The sequence below is a fragment of the Telmatherina bonti genome, assembly GCF_933228915.1.
Source record: "Telmatherina bonti genome assembly, chromosome: 16".
NCBI lineage: Eukaryota > Metazoa > Chordata > Actinopteri > Atheriniformes > Telmatherinidae > Telmatherina > Telmatherina bonti.
In genome coordinates, this window is record NC_136614.1 from 22,511,177 (window position 1) to 22,520,041 (window position 8,865).

Here is an 8,865-nt window from a genome sequence, read left to right on the forward strand (position 1 = left end):
TATAATCAGAAAATGGTCCAGGGTACTCACATGGTCAACATGAATCCGATTTCTTTGTTGTTGGGTTGATTTTAACTATATTTGTGTACACACAAGATTTCAAAGAACAAACATTATAATTCTAGTTGTTTTTAGCTGTATAAATGTATGTGGTACCTGCTAAGCTTTAGTATCCTGGTGTCTTCTGTTGTGAGTTGTGTCTTAGTTGTTTTTCCTCAACATGAAACTGATCAGTCAACCAGGCAGTTTGATATTCAGCTCCACAAGTAGCTTTGTGAAACTCTCAAATGATTCTCCTCTGTCTTCATTTCAAAGACATTCATCTTGTCACACACACACTTTCACATACAGGTACAAGCTTTACCAGCTTCACCGTGGTCGTACCAGACTCTTTTGGTTGAGAGGGTGTAATCTGTTTAACTCTCTGGCAAGTTTACACTTTGGTGTAAACACAGCATTAATATAACATGTGCTTTCCTCATTGTGGGAATAACATCCTTCTAAAGTGTCAGCATGAGCTAAACGGGGAATATTCAGCTGTCAGAATCGTGAGCTTTTGATGAGGGCATAATTCATAGCTAGTGTCACAGCGTGGTACTTGGGCACAGACATGACATTATATATAACAGCCTTGACATAGAAAAATATGCCATGACACTGCTGGTAATCTATGAGCAGGTACAGCTGGATAAACCGCATAAATCAATATTCAAGTTCATGGCATCCTCATCTGCTTATTCCCTTGGCAAAAGTGGGTACTTTGCAGGAATTCTCTGAATCATAACACATGACTGCACACAGTTTAATCAAGATTACATCGAGTTTGGTTTAGGCAAACAACTTTAGCTGTAGGAATTATTTTATTTTGCTGGCAGATTTGCACACTAATCATTCTATTAAAAAAAAACAAAAAAAAAACTTGATGTATTGTTTAAATTACTTGGCTTTACTGTGTTTTACACCCTTGTTAATCACAACATTAAGAAAAGTATGCAAAACAATGTAAACTATTACCAATTAAAGATGAAGCACTGTCAAGAATTTTAACAATTATTCAAACTAAAACTTTTATGGGAACCATTTATGGCTAATACATAACAGTTCAGTTGTTTTTCATTGCTATTCAAATTTGTATTAAGTTTCTATCATTTATCATTTCAAGACTTGCATTCATCCTAAATCCTCTGCATAAAAAAAAAAAAAAATCAGTTTTAAAGCCAATTGGACTATGAAATCTATAATGCGATTGATGTGAGCACCTTGTGTCTGCAGTGTGACTGACTTGTTGTTTTCATGGCTATTTAAAGATGATACAGTCAGCAGAGCAAGCAAGGCACTGTTAAAGTGAAAAGAGTTGAGAAACATATAATGCAATGGAGGGAAACATTAAAAGATAAACAGATTTGATCCAAAAGTTAATGTTTCATAAATTCAGCGGATTTATTTATTCAGGAGGAAGTAACTTTGAACTCTGGAATAATGTCTCCCAATATCAAAAACTGGTGCTTTTTAAAGAGTTTTGCAAAAAGTAGGGTCACAAAGTTGTGAGTGTCCAGATGTTTGTTTGTTTGTTTGTTTTTTTGCTTTTTGGTCGAGCTATTGATCTCAAAGGCATTGCATAGTTTGTTGGGATATTTACAGGCTGCATCCAGACTTAGTGGGTCCAGTTTTTCCCTAAATATTTGGCCAGAATTAATGAAACAGCAGCCTCTTCATGAAAAGTGTAAAGAATTAAGGCTGACAAATTCTGACCAAGGCTGCACGGTGGCGCAGTGGTTAGCACTGTGGCCTCACAGCAAGAAGGTCGCTGGTTCAATCCTTGGCTGGTTTGGTCAGTGGCCTTTCTGTGTGGAGTTTGCATGTTCTCCCCGTGTATGTGTGGGTTCTCTCCAGGTACTCTGGCTTCCTCCCACCATCCAAAGACATGCATGATAGGTTAATTGGTCACTCTAAATTGTCCCTAGGAGTGAGTGTGAGTGTGGTTGTTCGTCTCTCTGTGTGTGGCCCTGCGATGGACTGGCGAGCTGTCCAGGGTGTACCCTGCCTGTCGCCCAAAGCTGGCTGGGATAGGCTCCAGCTTCCCCGCAACCCTGAATTGGAATAAGCGGTTTGGAAAATGAATGAATGAATGAAATTCTGACCAAAATTTTAAACTCATTTAAACCACAGAAGGTTTTTATTTTCAATGGGAGATTAAGAGTTTACAGGACTTTGTCTGCTGGTGGTTAACCGTGATATCCTCTTCCTGTTAAAAGGGAATTTTTTTCCTTCCCACTGCCGCCTTGTGCATGCTCAGAATGGGGGATTGGATCGAAGTCATGATTCGATGCAGTCAGTTGGTTTCTTTTATAGGCTGTGTATGAATTGACTTGAAATGATGTGTATGTAAAGTGCCCTGTGACAACATTGTTGTGAAGTGGCGCTATACAAATAAAGCTGAATTGAATTGAATATCATAGACTTTAAATCTATGGCGGATAGAAATGAACAAACTGGTGTAGACCTCAGCCACTGGTGGGAATGTAGTCACGTTCTGACATTTCCCATTTTAAAACCTTTCTCAGATGCTGGTCACAAATAAGTAGGTTCTGAAAAATTGATCTTTGGAAAAATAATCTTTAACTCTGACCAAATCAGAGTTGTTTAAACTCTTTATGGTGGCAAGTAAGAAGGCTGTAATGAGGAGTTGGGTTCGTCATATACCTCCCTCTATTGAACAATGGTTTGCAATAATTAAAGATATTCAGCATGGAACTACTGAGATTTAATTTGAGGTTAGAAAAGGAGATAAGTGCTGCTCTGTTTGAGAAATTTTGCATTGTGGTGAAGTATGTTTTAAATCTTTAAATGTTTATTGACCCACTTACTATTTGGTTTGCAAGTCAGGATGACATTGCATTCTGTATGTTTACCAAAAATTATGTTAAAAAGAAAGAATAGAAATAAACATATAACTAATTTCAAAATAGTAACTGTGTGTTTGACTAAAATTATCTTAACTATGATTTTACAGGAAAAGTGCATTGAAAAATTCTCTAAAGCCAAATGGTCTCCCTTTGCTGTAATAATTCAATTAGAAAATTATTAATAACGTTCATGGCTCTTGCACTTTTGGAACCATGACAGCTGTACACAAATACCCACATCCACTTGTATACTAAAATTCAACATGACATTTTCTCTACTAATTGGCCTCTGAGTTGAGCAACAGTGTTGTTATTTTGGCAGAATGTTTAGGGACAATGAATGATTTTACTTGTTGTGTGAACGCTCCTGTTTCAGTGGGGCTGATGTAGCTTTGTATGAGGGCTGCTTAGCTGTTTTCATCTGCTGACATCTATGACAGAGAGAAATAGTGCAGCAACTCTAGGACATAATTCATCCTGATTAGAATCAATAGTGGTAAGGTGTTAAAGTGAATTATCTCTGAAGCCATCCAAAGCAGGCTCATTAAACTGCAGGAGCAATGTGTCCAACATCAGGATGTTTCTGCTGATCTTATTGGAGAGATAAAGCATTTGTTACACTCTGGAGAAATGATCGTGCTTTAAAAATTCCTCCCACAGCGTTCCCAAATCAGCCTGTTCTCTCATTTAGCAACATCTCTGTCCTGTCTCATAATACTGTAATTAGCTGGAAGTTATTCTCAGTCATGATGACATAATATTTTACTTCTGCAGCTTCTGCCTCAAAACAATGCAAAGTAGGCCATTTATACAAAAAATAAATATTAATACCAACTCAAGTCAATTCTAGATCATTATACTCCCTTTCTTTTGGTTACTTTGCAACAAAGTGTATGCACAGCACATTAACACCTATTGGAAAGGGCAGGGGTGGGGGAGTGTTATTATAATTTATAGTGTTAAAATGATTATTATCCAGTTTAGAATTAAGGTAAAGAGGAAAAAGCTGCTACTGACTCCCAACTGATGTTTTAGAAATCCCTTATGAAAAAGCCTTGATCATGCTAATCATGTACCCCAGCTGAGTATTTTAAAAGTTAGCTAAATGTTCAACCTGTATTCAGGAGATCTCATTTCTTTGATGAAGGTTGGACAATTAGCCAGATGATTGATACACAGTTAGCACAGTTCTGAACATGCTCCACTTCTTTAACATGAAGAGGTTTAGATAAGGAAATGATTTGTTAGTTTTGTGAAGAAAAAAGCTTAAATGTATTATGCAGATCTAGCTATTTATAAGCTTGTTAGTTTTATGCTCGATGGATTGAAGAAATAATTTAGAAATCTCATTTTGCTTTTATAGGACAGTATTTAAACGTTCTCAGTTTGGTATTCATCTACACTGAAGTGCAAAGCACCAAAGATTCAAGAATAGATTCTCTGTGGGTTTTTGTCTGTTTGTTTGTTTGTTTGTTTTTGGTGGATTGATTTTGTGAAGAGCCACGGTGAGAGAGTTGAAAATCCTCCCTTCCTTATTTTTTAGTTGGATAGTTTTATAAAATTTTCTTAGAGACCACATGCTCAGCCCACTGCTACAATGTGATTGAAATGATTGATCAATGAAATAGGCATTTGTGATGAAAGACACCTCCCACTGTTTACTACATAGTGTGTTAAATTTAGGCTTATCTGGGCTCTTTCAGTCAAGGTCATGACATTTACTCTGCATCAGAAATCAGTAAAAAGCTTTCAGGTCTAATTTCATATAATTTATTATTTTTCAGTCATTCATTTATAACTATGCCTTTTTTTTCTGTCAGTCTCAGGAAGCAATGCTCTTCCTTTCATTCAAATTTTTATATTTTGGAGCATATTTTTTTCTTGTGAGACTTATTTGGACGGTAAATGATTCTGCCCTGTGAGACTTAATTAGTCTGAGACATTTCTATGCTGCGTACAACACTTCTCGTTTTAACACAGCAGTTGCTAGAGGACACAGCAGAAACATGACTTTTTCTAAAGCAACTCATTTTTTGAATCTATAGTCATTTTATTTTGCATATTTCACCTTCACTTTTTTCTTTTTAATTGATTATTTTAATATAGTCAGGTATTTGGGTTAGAGTATGGGCTTTTAATGTTTGTCTATTGTCATGGCTACAGAGGGTTGCAAGACCACTTCTACCATTCATCATTTAATGTCTCTGCAACAGAAAACAAATACACTTACCAGTCAAACTATTGCAACATACCCAGAAAGTGTGTCCAAACATGGTGATGTTTTATTTGGGGCAGTTAATTGTATACAATTAATTGATGTTTCATCTGCCTATGCACCACTATTTTATCAGTTTTCATCTTATTTAGCTTGGTAGTGTTTGTGTAATCTTAGTTGTATCTTGTTTTTCTTGAAGCAGCTGCAAAAGTGAAATGTTGCCTATTTATGATCGAACAATGTAATTGCTGCCACTGCTTGTACTTCACCTGCATCTGGTTGATAATGTATTGTGACTTTGCCTGCCTTGTCGACTTTGTTCAGATTTGTGTCCAGTAGTGTCTATTTGTCTCGTGTTTCTGGTTTAAGTTCCAGTCAAAAGAGTTGGTGGTGCGAGAAAATCTCTAGAAATGGGGTCGTAATAGATTAGATGGATATTTCCTCACAAAGACAGATTTGCAAGCATCACTTATACAAAGTGAGTGAATTTTACCATCAGTAAGATCTTTGAAGTCTCATCTACCTCACTCCTCACATACTGATACTGAAATATTGATTAAGTGGCCTCACTGATAAAGAACTGGTGAAAGATATCCAGTGCAGTAACAGCTGTGCTGCTTTACACAAAGCATGCAGTGATATTCCTGATTTTGCAGTCATAAATGCCAAAAACATCTCCAGTCTATAATTAATAGAAATAAAGTGGCTGAGATGGATGCCACATTACCAGATTCCAAAAGATCCGGATGTTGTTGTCACAATCTCTTTTTTTTTTATCACTGCTGTTCTCTCTCATCCTCATAAATCCTCACTCTGGCATGCTGTTGTGCTTAAGTTATATCACAGTTGAAAAATTGCTCCATTCATGTATTAAGCTGGCTGCATTAGCATGTACAGTCTTTACTAGCCGCACTAATGTTGTCACCTATAATAACATCATTGATTTTACATTGTTAAAAGCACAATTATTATGATTTTGTTTCAAGGAAAGGAAAAATTTATTGTTTAAGGCTTTTACAGCTCCTAGAGCTAACGTTAATACATGTAGCTACGAAAACAAACAGCATTTCCTTTTGCATTCTGAGAACGGTTAGATAAGCAGACAAACAGTATAGATCTTTTCTTAAAAATATATTTTCCAATAAAAAAAATTTTTTTTTAAATGAATTTGTTTATTCATACCCCTGAATACATACATATTTGTTGTAAAAGGAAACAACCAGTAACAACCCAGGAAACTAAGTCAGACAAGCAAAATCTGTGTGAATCAAGAGAAAAGGAGGTCATTTGATTGCTTTCTTTTAAAAAATTGCAATGTAGTTGATGAAAGCCTGATGAATCTATGAACTCTGTTATTAACTTTAATTAATATTTAATTAATATCCTAAATGAAATATTAAATAAAGTATCTATCTATCTATCTATCTATCTATCTATCTATCTATCTATCTATCTATCTATGTGCAATTGTCAGTATATGTATCCATGTTTTAGTAAAATGTTACTGATTAAATTAAAAAAATATCCCTATTCTCTGTTTTCATTTATTTTGGTTTATGAGCTCTTTCCTCCATTATTGGAATATTAAGTTTTTAAAAATGCACAACTTCTGACTGTTTATAACCTGCTTCAGTTCTGTGAACAAGGATGTATGACGCAGCCTGTTACTGCTTTTACCATGATAGGCGGGGATATGCTTAGTCTGAACACGTGATCATTCCAAAAGAATGCCAAAGTCCAATACTTCCCATCAGGATGGTGTATTCATAACATGGACATTTGTGTAATTCTGTTTTACTGCCAGGGGTTTTAATGCTGTTGTCCTCTCCATGACAACTAAGCCAAAGTCTTTAACAAAACAATAAGATGTTCCAAAGCCACTTTGAAAACTTTGTTTTTTAGATTTTAATTGGTGCCCGTAGCATGAATCATACATGAAGAGTGCTGCCATTCACACTCTCAACCTTCGGATGAATCTCCAAATAGCTGTGGTTCTTAAATCTCATCAATCTTCAGTAGTAACACCACAGACATTTTTGCAAGGATGTGCTGTCTCGTGTGGTTACTTCTTCTGAAACGTTTGCGTCAGCAGTTAAACAAGATGAGACACTGTTGCCACCAAGTGGTCTGAAAAAAATAGTGCCTGTAATACCAAAGAGCTGAAAAAGTGGGGATGGAACAGTTTGTCAGCTGAAATTTGTTCCAGAAAGATAATGCACAGGTTTGTCAAGTTGCATGATTATTTTCCAGAAGAACATGACAAAATGCACAGAAATGTGTCAGGAAAGGTTTTCAACATGTAAACTTGAGGTCAGATTTATGTCAGTGTTAGTCCCTGTCTTTGCTGAGTGGTGATCAGGCAAATGTTATGTTTACCAGACAGAAGAGAAACTAAGCTCATCCATCAGAAGTCTGCAGTTCTCAGCACAATACAGTAAAATTACATTTAAAGCTTTCACTTGATCCACTTCTCCCAGCTACTTGCAACGTCTCACTTTACTCTATGAAGTGGTACATAAAATGGGATAAGCATTAAATTCAGTACAAAAGACCTAAAAGTATATTTGCTCAATTACTGCAAAGGAATGGGACTCCAAAATGAAAATGTTTTCTTCTTTTTTCATTTTGATTGTTTCTGTTTTTAGTTGGTGTTAATTCTATCACAGAGATCTGTTGTCTTACTTTCTTTGAATACAGCTTTAAAGTGCTTGTGTTTGTCACATGTAGTACCTACATACAACACAATATGATGAGATTACAATACTTATTTTGAATTCTTATATTTGATACTTTGAAATTTCTCGTAACTGATTTTGTCCTAAATCATTGCTGTTTTAGTTAAATAATTCATTCACATTTACATTATTTAATTGTTAATTATTTATTTATTTATTCTTTTCATGAAGCAGAACTGAATGATTGACTGCACTTAATCCTATGACCACCTGGTACATTAAAATATCTCAGACTTAATCAGCCATGTTGTGTGTTTGAATGGGTGAAAGTACCATCCAGTGTAAAGTGCTTTGAGTGAACAACATGACTGGAAAAGTGCTACATAAGTATAGGTCCTTTTACCATTTTTACCTTGAATAGATATTAGTTATTTAGTGTGTCTCTCAGATTCACAATATTATCTGAATACAGTCATTTCTGGCTCCACATAGACCAATTGCAAATTGATACCATAACAAAGTATGTCTGCACTTGTTTTTCTCAATAGAGGTTGTTCTCCTGGGTAATGGAGTCTGTCTCGTTATTTTTGCGAAGTTGTCACAGACAACAAATATCAAAAATGGATCCAGACTGTATCTCTCCACTTTATTGTTTAGGCTGCACTAAGACCTAAAGTTATGCATAAATAAAGGTGTTTCCACTTTTAGTAGCTGATTAGCATCTTAGCAACTATCCGGTGCCTGGTTCATAATCCAGTGGGTAATTTAAGCAGATTTACTACCAATCAAAAGTTTAAAGTTACCCTCCCATTAGATTTATTGAACCAAATGGTTCCCTGTGTTCAATTTTTAGTTGTTAATCGTCTTATTGATTGTTGCTGATCAGATAGCAGGGTTTTGGGAGGGTTTTTTTAAAAACAAACATCTTCTGCAGCTGAACATTTTTCCCACTACCGATAGAATTCAGACAAGAAAAACGCAGGAAATCACAGAAGAAAAGCTTTAGGTAGGCCATATTTTTTCCATTTTTCAGATTTGTAATTACACAATAACACAAAGACAACAATAC